Source organism: Oryzias melastigma, linkage group LG8 (assembly GCF_002922805.2).
Source record: "Oryzias melastigma strain HK-1 linkage group LG8, ASM292280v2, whole genome shotgun sequence".
NCBI classification, from domain to species: Eukaryota; Metazoa; Chordata; class Actinopteri; order Beloniformes; family Adrianichthyidae; genus Oryzias; species Oryzias melastigma.
In genome coordinates this window covers 16,075,159-16,093,043 of record NC_050519.1, presented here as the reverse complement: position 1 = coordinate 16,093,043, position 17,885 = coordinate 16,075,159, and the positions used below count along the sequence as shown (strand labels likewise).

The following is a 17,885-nucleotide window of genomic DNA, read 5'->3' as shown; positions in this document are numbered from 1 at the left end:
TTCTTTTTGTCTCTCACTAGTTTTTTTTAATATATGAGTGAAAACTTAAGTTAAAGAAATTAAATATATATATATATATATATATATATATATATATATGTGTGTGTGTCAACAGCCTGATTGGAAAGCAGATATGCCCAAAACCACAAGAAGATTAAAAAAAATACATGGTGCAACTTTTAATAACTGGTTATCACTGATTACAAAATATTCTTATACTTTATTAAAAATCCTTGCTTTACCATCTGGGATTCTTTGGTTGCACTTTCATTGGAGAAAAGCTTACAAGTGTTGCACCTCAGTGTTGTACCTTCTGTTTTAGTGAGAAAATTTGTTTTTACTAGGATTTTGTTGGTTCCGATACTCAACTACTTTGGTCTCTGGTGTGATGTAAAAGCTGTTCTATGAAGGTTCGTCATCCCTTACCTAAAATATCAAGGACCTAAAACATTACCTATGGTTCTGATTGTTTCTTTTGACATGTGACATGGTTAAGCTGTCTATTTATTATATTTTATCTCTGTTATTTAATTATAGGAATCGCTGTGGGTCCAAGCTTTCCACAATAAGCACACTTCACTCTGGACTGTGGAAAGAAAAGGATCTCTTTTTTGCATAAATTGCAGTCTAATGTTCTAAAAGCTGCAGGGGATAATAAAAGAAGCATTAAAGCTTCTCTCGACAGCATTCATTTATTTAAGCAGTGAGAACAATATGAGATGGTGTCAAATTTCTTGTACAACGAACTCAGCCAGCAAAGCTGACTCTTATTTTTAACAAACGGATTTATGTGGAGATGATTGATGATATTACAGATGGTAATCTTTGAGTTTATATTAAAAAAATTACTTGTGCACTCCTTTTTGCATATTGTGGTAGGACGTTTGAGTATTTCTTGGAATAAAACCTCCAAGTTAGTTCTAAGGAACATGCATTTGTGAGATAAGCAGTAGAGCCGAGTATGCAAGTTACCAAATCTTCACTGCCGATACCAAGCAGCCCAAATTGTCATGGACTCTTGTTTGGTTATTTGTACAGTTGAAGTAACCAAACATGCCGACAATTTAACAATGTTATCATTGAACAATTAAGAGCCTTGCTGAAAGAACCATAGACATTTACAAAAACATGGCACCTGCTTCTCATGCTGGTTACCAGCCTGGTCATACATGAACATCAGATAACTTGACTCGCACAAACATCATTTCCAATTTGATCCTACAATAGTTCAATGAAGTTGAAGTCCTTCTCTTTATCTCCAAATTCTGGAGGATGAGCTAAACCTTTCTGTCAGTAATATTCTTGAAGAATATTTGGACCTGGAAATTCCATTGCTTGCCAAGTCTCAAGTCAATATCTCTCTCTAAAGTGAGTCAGCCTCCAACTGTCCTGTTTGGTGACCCTTTAAGCAGACTATTACGCTTATTGCTTGCCATTTTTGTTGCACTGGTATAGTTAAGTTAGGGGTGTGAGGGGCTGTAAGCTAGTGTAAACAGAGAGCTCTCAGCAACAAGAGGGGAAGGGGAGGTGGGGTTGCTCTGCATAAACTAGAAAACTACAGTTTTTTTTTTATGATTTTGGCTAAAAACAGCATAATTAAAAGAGCACTGAAAACACTTTGAAAATAGATCAAAAGATGATCAAAGTGTCTTTTTAGGAAAACATTTAAATACATCTGATTTCAGCCTTTGTAATAGGCTTTTATTGATTTTTTGTTAGTTTGTTGTGTTTATTTTCAGGTGCATTTATGCCCATGTTGAAATAGTCCTTAGGGGACAATTAAATACATGGATTGGTATTGATTGAATACTAGAGATCAAAGGACATATGTTTACTCATTTGTGTATCCGGTTGTCCTTATCTGAAAACATGTCTAGGAATCAAAGAGAGGGAAAAAAAACTTGTAAAAATATACAAATGTCTCCTCTGACTTAAAAAAAAACACTTAAGTAATCTGTCATGGATTTTCTTCTGCGTTTTTTTTAATCCTCCTTTTATCGTTTTTGAGGAATCGGGGAGATTATCTATTTAGGACAACATAATCAGTTACAAAGGATGCACATTAGGCTTCTTTCTACCCTTCCCTTTCCTCTCCTTCATTGTATAAGACCACTCTAAGCCACAGTGTCTCAGTGCTTCAGCCCACACTCGTGCTCCGTCATATTAAACCAAACCGCTGTTTAAACAGAGCCCTATTCCTATTTTATGAACCTGAACAGGCTGAAATCTGGTTGAGGCACTGCACAATATCTAGCTAAACAAATGTGCACCAATTTAAAGAACAAATATGAGCACAATCAGTCAAGCCTTGATGTACTCATAATCCTCGCTGGAAGCACAGACAGCACGCTCCAGTTTGATTTAATGCAAAAAAATATGAAACACTAGTGAGCATAAATTGTACTCTTCTCCAGCAGCTCCAATTTATGTCTCATCGTGAAAATTAGGGGAGAAATAATAAGTATCAAGAAAATCACGGAGAAATTATGAGTAACGTGGGGAACGAGATATATGGAAAAAAAGGATAAATGATGGAAAAAGAGCAAAAGATAAAAATGGAAAAAAAAATGAAATCCTGTCTGTTAAAAAAAGACACTTGTGCTGGTGTTCTTCACTGTTCACTTTCACTCTCTTGCTCCCCTTCACACACAAACACACACTGATCTGAAGTGTGTTCTGCACTGCAGCATGGGTCTATTCCCAAAGCACTGCTTTAATTGGGGGAAAAAAAAGTTAATGCGGAAAACTTACACTACTGTCTTCTTTACAGCTCAAAAAATCAAGACATGCACACACACTGCATTCACAGGGATGTGTGCAGCCTACATTATGCTTATGCTTTCCATGCACCAGTGCAGAAATGTAGAAATGTTAATCAGCGTGCCAGGACAGGGGTTTGAATCAGCAACTACGTTTTTCTTCATTTTTTTTTTTCTTCCATCAGATAAATCTGCAGAAGCACAAATCATAAAAAAGTAACATGGATGAAGTGAACTAGAAGTCCCTGACGTTTGTTTAAAAAGATTTAATGTCAGACTGAACACAGTTTGATTACATGTGAATTTATTTATCCAATTCTATTTTTTAAAGCAATAACGAAACAAGTTTCCTTCATTTAAACAAATTAAATGTGCATTTTTATTAGGAATTTTTTCAAACTTATATTAAAAACAAACCGAAAAGTAGCTTTTTTGACTGAAAAACCCTAAGAAGTTGCTGTAAAAGAAAACGATTTGATCAATTAATATATTTTAAGATCAAATCGATTTAATTAATCAAAGTTTTAAACCCAGTCCGTGTAAGAAGAGATTAAGTTCCAAGTCATTTTTTTAAAAGTTACCTTCTCAAACAAACCAAGCATTTGTCAGACTGTCTTGATCTGAATTCCAAAGAGAAAATCTACGGGAAAATTGCATACACCTCAGACGTACAAGGTACTTTAAAAGTGAAGTACATGGTTTCTAAAGAGAAACGTCTGCTGTTTCACTAAGAGGACTATTTGGAGTTTGGAGACAATATGGTGGAGTGGTTCAATCAATACTAATAACTATTATACTAAAAGTCAAGACATTACTGTCTGTCATTAAATGTAATTGTCTACTAAAACACCAAAGAAAGTATTCTGATATACCAAGACTTCTATTTAAATCAAACATTCCAGCTATTTTAAAACCTGCTGCCAACAATTTGACAGCTATTTCAAAACCAATGTCTGTATTTTTTTTGTTGAAAACTCGAGTTCTTCAGTTTTAGTTTGGTCCTATTTTTTATCTGCATTTTTGTCACACTTTTTTCATTTTTTTAAAATAAAAGTACAGTAAAAAGTATTCAACTTGGAGTTTGACCTGTCAAAAGGTACATGATCAAAGAAATGCCTCAATTGATGGCAAATGCTACTTTGTTGCAGAGGTGTACCACAGGGCTCTATTCTTCTACCCCTAGTTTTGTCTTCATGTATTCTACCACTTGCATCAATTATGAGTAATGTCACACACATACCTCCAGATTTATTAATTAAAGAAATTGAAGCGAAAAAAGTGACAACTTTTATCCTACAGAAAATGTATGTACTTGATGCTGTAAAAGTAAGGCAAATAACTTGCCTTTTATTGGAGATGTCATAAATTTCTAACTTATTTGGAAGTTAATTTAACTTTGAAATTAGGTAAAATGTCACTTTTTTTAGTCGCAGACATTTTTTTGATAGCTATATGTGCTCTTGTCACCTCAAAACCTAGCTTTTGTAACTAATTCTCCATGCTGTTTTAGCCAGGAGGTAAATGCTCTTTTGTTGCAGAGGTGTACCACAGGGCTCCATTCTTCTACCCCTAATTTTGTCTTTCTATATATTCTACCGCTTGGATAAATTGTGAATAATGTCACGCAGATTTCTGCAGATTTATTAATTAAATAAATTGAAGAGAAAGTCATACATTTGCAAATTTTATCCAACTTTTTAACTATCTACTTTGATACTGTAAAAAATAGGCTTATAATTCACCCTTTAACTCAGATGTCATACATTTTAACTCTTTTTGACAGTTGCTTTAGATTTGAAATTAAGTAAAATCTTTCTCAGTCATTTTTTGAAAGCTACATGTGCTCTTATCACCTCAAAACCTAGCTTTTGTCCCTCATTCTCTATGCTGTTTTGGCCAGGAGGTAAATGCTCTATTGACCGTTAATAGCCATAAAAAATGTATTTTTTATGATATTTTAAATCCATAGCAACTAAACTCAAACTTTAGCTCAAATGTCATAAACTTGCAACTTTTTTGACTGTTACTTTAAATTATACAAATTAAGTAAAAGTCACTTTTTCTTTGAGTCTCAGTCATTTTTTAACAGCTACATATGCTCTTCTCACCTTAAAACCTAGCCTTTGTCACTAATTCTCTGTGCCGTTTAAGCCAGGAGGTAAATGTTTTGTTGCAGAGGTGCACCACAGGGTTCTATTCTTCTACCCCTAGTTTTGTCTTTCTGTATTCTGCCATTTTTTTCATCAATTTTGTCTAATATTATTACACAAATAACAGCACTCATTCATTAAAGAATCTGAAGAGAACAAAATGATGAATCTAGATTTTTTTTAGTAAATAAAAACAAAAACAGTATTTTTTTTTGATAATACTGTAAAAGTATAGAAACTAAACTCAACCTTTAGCTCATATGTCATGAATTTCTAACTTTTTTTTTTTTTTACTGTTACTTTAAATTTGACTAATTAAGTAAAATTGCTCTGAATGTATAGTCTCAACGTAGTATTCCGTAGGACGCAGAAACCGTGGAAATAATTCACACAGTTATCTGCAATCATTCTACATTGCAGTCTGAAATGCACTAAATAGCTTCCTCTTCCTGCACAAAATCACCATTCATTTGCACATCTAAGTAAGGATTTCCTGAGGCCTGGCTGTCACTTCTCACCTCTCATTAATTAGTCAACTTGACAGATGCATGAAACACTCTCCCAGAACACCACACACATTTGTTTTCTATAGTGATAGAGAAGTTATTTTTTTCTATCCATAGTGAGGACATTTAAAAATATAAATCCATTAAACAACTCAGATTTATTGAACTTCACCTGTTGAGGCGTTCCAGAACTGCAGCGGTTGTTTGTGCAGAAAACCCACGGTTGGCATTACTCATTTGTTTGACCGTGATGATTCATAAATGCTGGATTTTGTGGTGATGCTGCATTACTCAGACAAACTGGATGGTTGTAGGGTTCTGGAAATATGTCATAGTGTCATTTTAAGCAACTGTTAGGCTAGTATAGCGCAAAATTACATGAGTTACATAAAGAAAAACTCCAAGATAAGGAATCAAGGAATATGATTTCTTGGCATACATAGACACACACACAAAAACAATTGTGTTATTGAGAAGGATACGTTTTTGGAGCCAAGCACATGTTGTTATTATGGAAGAAGAAAAATGTCTTTTCATGCAGATTAAATCAACCAATGATAAATGCAAATCATTTTTATCTCTGGGAGGACACGATGTAATGCAGATAAAGTTTGAGCTCAAATAGAAACCCCACGTGGAAAATGACTTTAGGTTTGTTCGTATGCATGCTTTGAACAAACACATGGAAACCACTAAATCAAACAATGTAATCTGGATTTCTCCTTCACAGATGAAACATGCAGTAATCTGCAACAAAATTAAACATAGAGGTTTAAATATATATATATATAAAAGCTTTCTCTATCTCTTCTTCTCAATGTCTTCCTGTGCTCTGGTTTTCCTAATTCCTTTATAATCTCTGCAGTCAACACCTCATGAGCTCCCTTCTGTCTCTGGTGCTCCTCCACACACTTACACACATCTGTGCATGGATATGCATCAGCATAATGTCTTTAAGAAAAAAAATGGAGCGATCTCAGCCCACAGACCAACCTACGTCACCAAAAAAATGAGATTGTCAAAGTTAGGTGCCAAAAGATTCAAGACTTGAAAAGAGATGATTTATTATCGCTGAGGTTTATCAAAGCCAGCGGAGTGGACAAGTAGTAACACCTCCGAACCATGTGGGGGCGCTGAACTTCCACTTTTAGCAACCACTAACTGGAGGTAGGTCTGTAGCCAATGTTATCGATTTGGTGACTTCTTCGCTATATTTGTCAACCTTTCGTGGCACCACTAGACTTTTTTGGTGTTTGGAGACGCGACTTTGAAAAGGAGTGTTATTCGGCCATTTTTCTCTAACTGAGTGGGTGCTGCCGTGAGGCTACCCAAAGCAGTCTCTTCAGTCAGTGTGACTGTCTACTCCCTTCAGGCCGCTACAGTAGAGCACAGGGAATTACTGTTATAGCATTAGTAATCCAACATCTACACTAAACCCACAATCCCCCCCAAAAATCCAGTCCAAAACAACAACAAAAAACACTACTGGTCGGAAAGACAGGTGAAAGGCCATCCCTCGAGAACAGCAAACTCATGAAACCTGATAGAATCTGGGCGTGGGGTCAATGGCAAAGACCTTCCAGCGGGGAATGATGTGCTGGAGTAGGTATATGAAGCGGCAGGCACAGATGACTTCAATAAGCAGTAAGTGGGGAGGCTGATAAGATCCAGAAACATGGAAAAAACAAGGTGAGTAGTGGGGCAAAACAGACGCTGAGAATTACACGTTTTCTGTGCACAGACAGAGACGTTTGATGGAGAAGTATAACTACCGGTTCTTTCAGTCACTATAAACAAGATAAAACAGGAATGCTCCTCATCTCACTTGTTGAGCTTTACTCCCCCCTTAGAAGTCATGTACCGTATTTTCTGCATTAAAAGGCTTCATTGCTTTTCAATAAACGACAGCGAAGCTTAAAAACCGGAGAGCCTTATATGGAATGCATGTCAAAGGAATTTTGAAAGGTACATGGTGCATGTCGAAGTGTCAGTGCGGTTTATTTACAGAAGTTGTAATTATTTATAGGAGGAGTTGCAAACAAGGTTGGGTGTTATTGTAAATAAGCTAACATGGCTAACTTAGCTGTATCATACTGTGATTTTTACACGTAAATAACAATGTTTAATGTTAGCATAGTCACTAAGGTGGCGATCCGATTCGATTAACGATTTAAACCACGAATCTTACTTTTTAAAATAATGTTTGTTTCTACATGTGTGTCTTTTCACTGGATGTATGAAAAAATGAAATTATTTGTATTAAATCAACACCATTTATACCTTTATTTAGAACAGGAGATCAGATTAAACAAAACTCATAAAAACACAAACATTCAAATAGAAAGAAATGTCCTTGTAAACATTTTCTTGTCAACCTTCTGGTTAAGTTGGCAGAAACAAACAACATAAAAAGCATTTAAAAAGTCACTGTTCTTTTCGATCATTTAACTACAAAACCTGAAAATGTTCTGTTTTTCAATCCACATGAAAAAGCTGTTTTTTCAGCAGTAGAATCAGCTATTTCACGTTGATTACATCCACCCTTCACTGCAATGCTGTAGTGCAGCATCTCGGCGCGAGGCTGTGTTTTTCTTCTTCAGAATAAACTGGAGTTACGTTAATTGCTTCAACTGTTGAAGAGTTACAATAACCAAAAGAAAGCTCTGGTGTTAAGGCTGATTATTTTTTTCAGAAGTTATGTCAGTGAGCCGAACTTCATTTTTAAACAGAAAAAGCTGTCGCTAGTCTTACTTTGAAAACCGGAAGCTTCACTGACATGAAGATTTGTTTACTTTTGGTGACAGTAGTGCTGCTCTTTTGGCTTTGTTTCCGTTCATAAATTTAAAATCTAACATTATTCTGCATTTCAGAGTAAAAATACATTGTCCCAAGATAATATTTTACTATATTCTATTATATTTATAAAGATTGCGAATCAGCGATCTTGGATGTCGCGAATATTCATACTTGAATTTTCGGGAACAGATCGCGAGTATCCGAGCAGCTGGATACTCGTTACAGCCTTTGCACTCACAGTGATGTTTGTTTTAGGGCTAACAGACTGTCTGTGTATGTGTTGCAAATGCTTCAAACGTGGCTAACGCTTCTAATGTGGCTAACGCTTGAAACATAGCAAACACTTGAAACATGGCTAATACTTTAAATGCGGCTAACGCTTCAGACGTGGCTAACGCTTCAGATGTTTGCTAATGCTTCAGACGTGGCTAACGTCTGAAACTTAAAAGCTCAAAAGACAAAAGTTTAAGAATAGACCATTTATTGATAGTGTCCCTTATAAACTGGTGTGCACTATAGTGAGGAAAATATGGTATTTCAAATTATTACTAAAATGGATAGACAGAGAAAATATACTTTTTTTTCAAAATCTCACAGAAAGGATGACTTTTCTGAGCAAAGTTGCAGAGATAGCAAAAAAATATGCATTTTCGTAGTAAAAGTTAATATTATGCCATGAAAAGTAAAAAATTAAAAATTAAAACAATATATTTTGAATCTATGAACTGTAAAAAAATATATATTTACACAAATCTAGAGTTTTGGAGAAAAATGGTATTTAACAATTTACATTTTTGGACTGAAAAGTAAAAACGCACAGTAATGCAGACAGTAAATGACTGCTCAGTCACAAATTTTTACAAACATTTAACTGTAAGCCGTCCAAGCAAACCAGAACCTAAATATTCCAATGCAGTAATGAGCGTCTGCAGAAGCCATTTCTCCCACATTCTGACAAAGTCTCACACCTACAGCGGCCGTGATAACACTTAGTGCCCGTTCACAAAGAGAAAATTCCCACACAGCCAGCAAACAGTAGGACTGTGTGTATAAATGTGTGCATATAGATCCGTTTATCAGGCTTTTGTGGAGGAATACAACACGCTATGCAGCAAACTGAAGCTAGCTTAGTTAGCCACCAGACTAGCTGCCAAAAACTGAGGAGCTGAAAAACTATGTGATATTTTTTTTAGTAAACAAATGTAGTAAATATTGATATTTTGTTTCCAATTTGAAGAACATTATGTCAGCAGTTTATAGAATTTAAACTATTTTATTTTTAATGAATACCCTAAAACAATCTAAACTTTCCAGTTTTGCAGCTGTCTCCCTATTTTTTTCCAAGTTAAATGTGTAAAAAAAGTCTCTAAAAGGATATTTATCAAGGCTGTCATCCATAGTTTAACGACTATCAACTAAAACTGAGAGCATTAGCCATCAAGCACAAAGGCTAGCTTACTAACATTGGCTTATAAGGAACGTACACGGGCTGCTCGGCTGTCAGATTGGAGCTACAGTTGTGAGACAGGATGCGCAGAGCACAGGGGGTGGACGGAGGCTACAGTAAACAGGGAAGATGCGATGAAGCACTGCAGACAAAGCCGCGTCCGCTTTTCTCCCATCACAGGATCAACTCATGCACGCTGAAAATCTGTAGAAATGCTTTTTCTGTGTTCAAATTAAATCATCCTGCTTTTTCTAATCTCAGTTTCCTTTTATATTCCCATATCTGTCCATGTGTAATAACTAAAAATTAAAGTCTTACCAAGCAGAACTTATCTGCATCTGCTTTATAGCTCTAGCCCTATTGTCAGAACATGAGGTAAAATTTTGCCTTACACTACCTTCACGTTGAAATAAAGTTTAAATACGCTGTAGTGATGCATAGAATGACATTACATCCCAATTCTGGTGCATTCACACAACGGTAAGCTCCAAGGCCCATAAAACCACAGGGACGGAATGAGAGGAGCTCTGCACGGAAGCGCCGTTAACAGATCCTCATGGCTCCAGTCTCAAACCCCCATCAGCCGCTGCTTCCTCCAGCCAAATTCAATTCCCAACGCAGCCAAATGGATCCCCTTCAACCCATCCCTTTGTTTGCCTCGTTCCATAAAATTAGGTAATGAGAGGTAAATGGGAGGTAATTACCGTTCAAAGTTCAGATTCGCGACCAGCTATGGTACTTAGCTCTGCCATTGAGACAGATGGCTCAGGGAAGACATGTGTTGACAGGAAAGAAAAAAGTGGTAGAGAAGAAAACACAGTGCAGCGTGTTCCTCAAGCCCCTCGTCCATCGAACACTGATGTGACGCGTGAATGCACAGCGCATTGGGCGTGGAAGCACTGTTTGACCTACTTTTAGAAAACTGCGATAGTCTCTAAACTGGTGTTAAAGTGTGCCTATTTGCCAGAACACCTTCTATGGATTAGATTTATAGGAGTACAGTAGATAAGTAACCATGCTTGTTACAAATAACTTGATATTATACAGCATATGCTTAAAGAATATCCATCAATAGAAATTGGCTGATGTATATTTTTTGGCTGATACTGATGATCAGTATTTTATTTTTCTGCAACTGTGGCTGGTAGCCAATATTCGCAGATACCAATAATTAAGTATCTACAATACGACAAAGTTTAGATTTCTTTTTAGTTTATTTTTATTTTTTACTGTTCAATCGCATTGTACTTGACCTTTTTAACATACAGCAAGAGAGTACAAGTACCTATAAACAGAACAATTACTGAGTATGACTGTAAACACAAGTAAACATTTTCCTGCCGTAACCACCGATCAGCGTAATAAAAAATGGTGGGTGGATTTTTTTAATATCCAAGTAATACGGATGAACTCAATATCAGCAGATACCGATACCAGAGCCAATAGTTTAATTCGGTTTGTTACAAATTTTGTAAACTTTGTAGATTCATATTACATTTCCACATTTTTATTGGAAAGGTTGTTTTATAGCCTTAGTCTTGTTGTGGCTCAGTGGTGGGCGCACTTGTTAGTGGTACATGGTCTGTGTGCGGCGGGTGTGAATGGGACCCTAGTGGGCTAACATGTCACAACAGAATCATTCATGGGAAACAGGAAACGGTTTAAACGGCTTAAACTCCACCTCTGTTGAGAGAAAGTTTCTCCATTTTGACATGGATGGCCTCCTCAACTGTCCAAACGTGCGCTACACTGTCTTGAGAGGAGTGTCCACTTTCCTCTAGATGCAGATAAACAGCTACAGCTTGGCCTGATGTTCTGTGCTAAGTCACTCTTTCATGGAAGGTTTGGTTAGTTTGTACAGATCAGAGCAGTCCAACTATCCTGGATGGCATTGACCATGTTATCCTGCTTCCTTGACTGAATCTACTAAAAGAGCAACCAATACAAATACCAACTGATGAAGGTTTGTACCACACCACTGAATTAGTAAGCAAATAAATCAGAGGATCATCAGTTTAGAACCGAAGAAGATAATTGGATGGGCAGTGATACATCTCCTGAGTGAGGCTATAACCCAGAAGAACCCATGGTGACATAATTGTAAGAGAAAAACGTCAAAAATATGTTCAACTTGGTCTGTGGTGTATACCATATATATGAGTGATTTTATGGAAAAATTGGGTCTGTATGGGTTAAGGTCAGTATGACCAGAAGTCTAAAACTGGAGGCTTTTACCAAGTTTTGTTGCAACATACTTTAACCCCCTACACAATAAGAGCTTCAGCTCCAGTGTTGATGTTCTTTACCATAAATCGCCAACCATTTACACAGTTAAAGAAATGTAATCAGATTTTGAAGCAAAAAAAAGCAGTTTTGCATGTCAGAGTTTGTTGGAATTATGTGAATTGCATAAACGGTCGTAGATTTACGGTAGTTCAAAGAGCATGTAGTATTTCCTGTCGCTGGGTACAGCACCAGTGTTCAATGGGTAAATAAGTTTTCCCTGAAGTAAAACTCTTGTATTACCCATTTAAATTTGGAGTTTATTCATGAAAGAGAATTTGTTGGTTGTGCTTATGGAAAAAATTAGCTACAATCGTCTTTTGTTGCAAAACACTTTTCTAATCCCAATCAAACTTGGATTTTCTCAATAACTTGCCCATAGTGTAGGTTTTTTTTATGATTTTTTTTATAATTTAGCAGCTTTAAGACGTAGAGCGATTGACTTCCAATTGGATGGTTCCTGCTTTGGTTTCCACAGTGTCTCTCCATGTGTGGAAATGTCCTTGGGCAGGACACTGAGCACCACATTGCTTGGGTGAGTAGGACTGTAAAACTAGTTTTAGGCCCCAACAAAGAACTTCCTCTGACTGTTCCATCCTCGTTTTGCATTCACACTACGGTGATTCTCATGTGCCTTTCTGTGCAGTTTTTAGCACGTAAAAACTAAATCAAGTTTCCAACAATTTAAGAAATTTTGGTATCAAAGCGTTCATCTCGTTCAGGACATTACTGCTTGTACTTTTGGTATTCATAAACTTTATAATTTTTGAAATATTGAGCAAAATATGTCCCATAGGAAATGAATGAGAAATTGCTCAAATCTTTGAAAGCTTTGTGCACTTTGAAACTTGCGAACATCTGCATATACTTTCAGCTCGAAAAACCATTCAAACTTTAAAATGTTCAGGAACTTGGAGTGTGGCTTTTAATTTAGCAACATGCCAGCTGTTTTTGACTAATTTACACACAAATGGAGTGTATCTAAAATTTTAGCAATATGATAAAATATTGGCAAAATGATACATTGTTCCAGTTTTTCGGGCTAATTTGAAGTTTATCTAAAATTTTAGCAATATGCTATCTGTTTTGGCAAAATTAGACATTTTTTCCACTTTTTTAAAGGATAATTTTGAGTTTAGCTAATATTTTAGCATTATCCTTGCTATTTTGGCTAATTTAGACATTATTCCAGTTTTGTGGCTAATTTCGTATTTAGCTAGTATTTTAACAAGATGCTAGCTGTTTTGGCAAAATTAGACTTTTTTCCAGTTTTTTAGGATAATTTGGAGTTTAGCTAATATTTTAGAATTATGCTTGCTATTTTGGCTAATTTAGACATTTTTCCATTTTTTTATTTGGTATTTAGATAGTATTTTAGCAAGCTTTAGGATACAGCATTTTCAGCTACCAGCTCTAGCATCTTCAGCAGCATCATTCAGCTTACAGCATTATGCCACATATCTAGTTTGTATTTATCCTCCTAACTTTACAGCCTTTTTCAGGTTTGAGTCCTATAAGCCATGTTTCCGGTCCATTCTTCCATCCATCCATAAAGACAAACTTCATCAATACCCCAACTTGCTGTGGACCTTTAGCAGAGCAGATTTACATCACAATCTCTTCAGTCGAAACAAGAACATGACAAAATGCTTCTTAGCTGCCGGATCTAATGAAAACAACCATAATTCTAAGTCCTGTCTTTCCCTGTTTACCATGTCACATACAGCTATAAGGACAAATATGATTTGATACATTTAAACTTTTTAACATTACAGATATGAAAACGCATATAATCTGAGAAAATAAGAAATAAACAAGGAGAGAATTAGGATTTTTCATCAAGAAACTCTACTCCTCCATCACAGCACAAATGCTTGTGGCAGACAGGAAATCTCACACGAACATTTTAGCAAACAAGGGCAAAAATCTGTCATGTGTGCTGCTGTACTACAAATCCCCCCTGAATTACGGCTGTACACTATCCTACATTACTGCTGTACTGAAGAACAAAATGTTCCTCCTGATTCAAAGCAGTCTGTGGTTCAAGGAAAACGTAATTTTGTTAGCTCATCCATGACGAGCATTATACATGACTAATGTTTACTAAAGAGTGATTGAGTGAGATCTAGGTTTAAGTTGGAAAGTAAATTTTAAAACGTATGATTTTTAATTGAAAACAGATTGCTATTCTCCTCCTAATTAAATTTATTTTTGTGTTTAATGTACTTGAAATTGTCTAATCACATGGAATGATCAACTGAGATCATTATTCGTTAAAAAAAAAAAAAAACATTTCTCTAAAATGTCTAAAAGTGGCCATTTAGAGAAGTACTAAAACCTAAATTGTTAAAGTAAAGTATAAGAGATTAAAAAGTCTAAGTAGTTTACATTGAAGAAACAAAACAACTATTGAACATTTAGAGAGACAAATTTCAAGTCTGGAGCCCTGAATTTACAAAATAAAAGCCAATACTAAAGGAAAAATGTAAAAAAAGTTTGTAAAAGTTCATGATATATTTGTTTAGATTAGCTTATGCCAAAACTAATCATCAACTACTTGTGAAGAACCCTTAATATGCTCCATACTGTACTGTCTTTATTTAGATTAATACAACTACATTAATACAATGTAAATATTTGGTAAAATGACATAGCAAAAAATGGAGTGCTTTAGTGTTCAGATAGAAATAATGTGTTTTTCTCTGTAGAAATGAGTTTTAAGCCTTCATTTAACCCTTTAACACCTTGACAGAACCTTAATAACAAAACTCAATCAAACTCAATCGCATAGGGGGCCAAAATCCAAAACACACCTCAGGCTGCGGGCTGAACGGGAAAAACATTTATTAAACACACTAAAACAAAATTTTAAAACTTTAAAAACACAACTTTTTTAAATAACGATGGATAAAAATTGACTGAAATATTATTCAAGAATTAATCAACTTAAACCTTAAATAACTTTCAGTATTTTGCTCTGGATACATATTTTGTCAAAATTATACAAGTTATAAATAAGTGCAAGATAACATCGGGCCAATAAAATAAAATAAACTGGAGGCCCCGATATAATTACCCGGTGAGCCGGCTCCGCCCCCCAGGCCTTGACTTTGACACACGACCAACATGAATCAGCTGATTCAGAGAAAAGCTGTATTTCCCATCGGCTTTACACCAATATGCAACACTTTATAAAGCGATGTCCAATTTTTCCAGAAAAGTCTATCTTAACCCATAAGGACCCATTATTTCCAAAAAAATAAAACTATATGGAATACACCACAAACCAAGTAGACCACATAATGCATTTCTGATGTTTTTCTGTGACACTGATGTCACCATGGCTTCTCTTGGGTTAAGAATAGCTTATTCAATAAATCTGTAACTAAATCAACTCCTCCTCCTTCTCCGAGTAATTCAAACAAAATCAAGTGCAGCTGCTGCCAACGGCCTGAAGTACAGAAGAAGTTAGCTTTTGGTAGCGTAAGCTTTGACCATCCAATCAGAGGCAAATGTCAAATGTCATCATCTGTCCTCAAGAAGCTACAGAGACTAACTCATATTCTGATTGGTTGAATCTACGTCAATGGGTTAAATCCATATATGACTGTGGTTTAATCAGCAGTGGTTCTTATGGAAAGCCGCCGCAAACAGGTGAGGACGGAATCACTGACTGTATGAGCGTAAGGCAGACTTTCATACTTTCATGAACCTAGCAACAAGGGGTATTTAAAATCTGATTGGTTAGAAACTTTCATGTCTGACAGCAGCACAGCCAGGGCATGGGGCTGAGAGAATAGCTGACAGAACAGTTGGAATAATCTAAAATATATTTTGGACAAATGTATATACACATAAAACATTTCTCTGTGATTTAGATACTTCTGATCATTTTAGGCCTTCACTGAAGGATTTGCAGGCCCTTACGGTACACCACTGGTAAGGAGTATAACAGCCCTAAAATATCTATAATTTCTCTTTGTGGATTTCATCCATCCTGGGGTATTTTTAGAACGATAAACAAGGTAACACTGTATTTGAATTGTTACTTGCTTGACACATCTTAAATCTCAGAGGAACTTCCTTCTACTTTACCTAACTATTAGCTTTAAAGAGCCCAGCAGGATCCAAAGCTTCTCCAACTGTTGGCACCAACTCATTGACCGCCACAAAGCGATCTGTCTTCCCTCCTTTATCCTCCATTTCCTGTTAATGAGCTCCATTTCCTCTCCTCTGTCATTCATCTCCGTCATGAATCTCTGCACAAACTCAAACCTCCCTGCCCCCTCACATTTCTCTCCAAACTCCTCCGTTCTCTTCGCGTCCTGGAGATCTGCCTCGCTCCGTCAATGTGGCGCTGGAGCGTTTCCAATCCAGATTCCCGTTCGATTGAGACAATTGTTCAATTATTTCACCATCTGTTGCACGAACCCGCCCGCGTGGAGCATTACCTCAAACATAGAGGGACCTCCAGTCCTCCTGCTGAGATCACTACTTTAAGGAATATCGCCAACAAGATGACTACTTGCAGAGGCACACGTGTGGCGTGTGTGTCTGCTGCGTGAGCTTTCCGTGTGCGTGTGAACTCCAGATTGGCTCATCACAGTCGAGTCCCTAAACACAGCCTGATTCCGAAACAGAAACTCATAAATCAGCCTGTCCCTGCGTTCGCTCCTTTATCCCTCATCTCTCTGTTCTGCCTTTTATTCCTCCGTGCCCGAGTCTCTCCATCCTTCCTCATTTGGCACCCCAGAGAGGAGGCTGAGGCAGCAGTGACGCAGTTACACCAGGATTCCCTCCATCTTCCTATAATAGTTCTGAGTGCTGCAGCTTTACAGCTTCTTTCACTCGACACATTATTTCTGGCTATTTCCATCCAAAGTGACAATTCTTTCTTTTGACAGTTGTCTGTAAATCAGCAGCAGCTAAAAAAAAGTTTAATATAAAAAATGTCTATTATAGTTTTCAAATCTTCACATAACAGGACTAGAATGAGCTAAAACACCTTAACAACCATCTTAAATTAAGATAAAGAGTTCAGTCTCGCTGCTCCAACATAGTTAATGCCATTTTCCGGTGTGGGGGGGCTGGGCATTGCTACCCCAGGACTGTCTCCTAGAAGTGAATGGATAGGGGCAGAGGAGGTCTTATTACTTAGTCAGCCAGGTGTTTAGCCTGGATGGTGTGAGTGGGGGTGCTGCAGGGTTCTTCTGTTATCAGGTATGGGGGTTGCTGGTGAGGCATGACCCTAGCTTTGCTGGAGGGCAGCCTTCTCTGAAGGTTTGGCCTTGACCCCATTTGTCTGGGGGCTGCACCTGCCTCAGTAAAGCGCCTGTTGGCACCAAAGGCTTGGTGGTGTAAGTGGTAAATGGTTTATAATTATATGGCACTTCCTTGAAGGCCCAAAGTGCTAAACAGCCATGCACACACACATTCACACACACCTCTGCACATGGTGTCAACCTCAACCTCTAGTAGCAACGTGGGGTTCAGTGTCTTGCCCAAAGACAGTTCGACACATGTACAGACAAGGTGGGAACTGAACCTGTGATCCTTGGATCAGAGGTTGACCACTCTACCAGGGCTACCAATGGGAGCCCTTGTGTCCTTCTGCCCTGCTAGTTTTGCTCCTAACCCTACTTTAGTGATTGCTGATTGGCTGGATGGAGTGAGCCTGGTTCCTGATTGACTGAACACACAATCTTGAAGACCAGTAATTACTGAAGCAAGGTTAACTGTAAAATAAACAGGGTGGTTTTTCACAGGGAACAGGTTGGAGACTACTGAGTTAGTCTGTGGTGTTTGGCTAGCTGGAGCTCTAACTGAGAAGACCCATAAGCGTCTTAAGTCTATCTGATACCCCAGACTGACTACGATCTGGGCTGGAGTCCTATAGAGCAGTGGTCCCTAACAGGCACGTGCAGAGGGGGGGGCGCTGGGTGCT

General features: G+C 37.1%; 1 protein-coding gene across 2 annotated transcripts in view; it reads right to left on the bottom strand.

Annotated features, from left to right (window-relative positions):
* The window catches only part of cacna1ha (calcium channel, voltage-dependent, T type, alpha 1H subunit a), a 119,523-nt gene that overhangs the window by 52,691 nt on the left and 48,947 nt on the right, over positions 1-17,885 (bottom strand). The gene's annotated exons all lie outside the window — the stretch shown is intronic.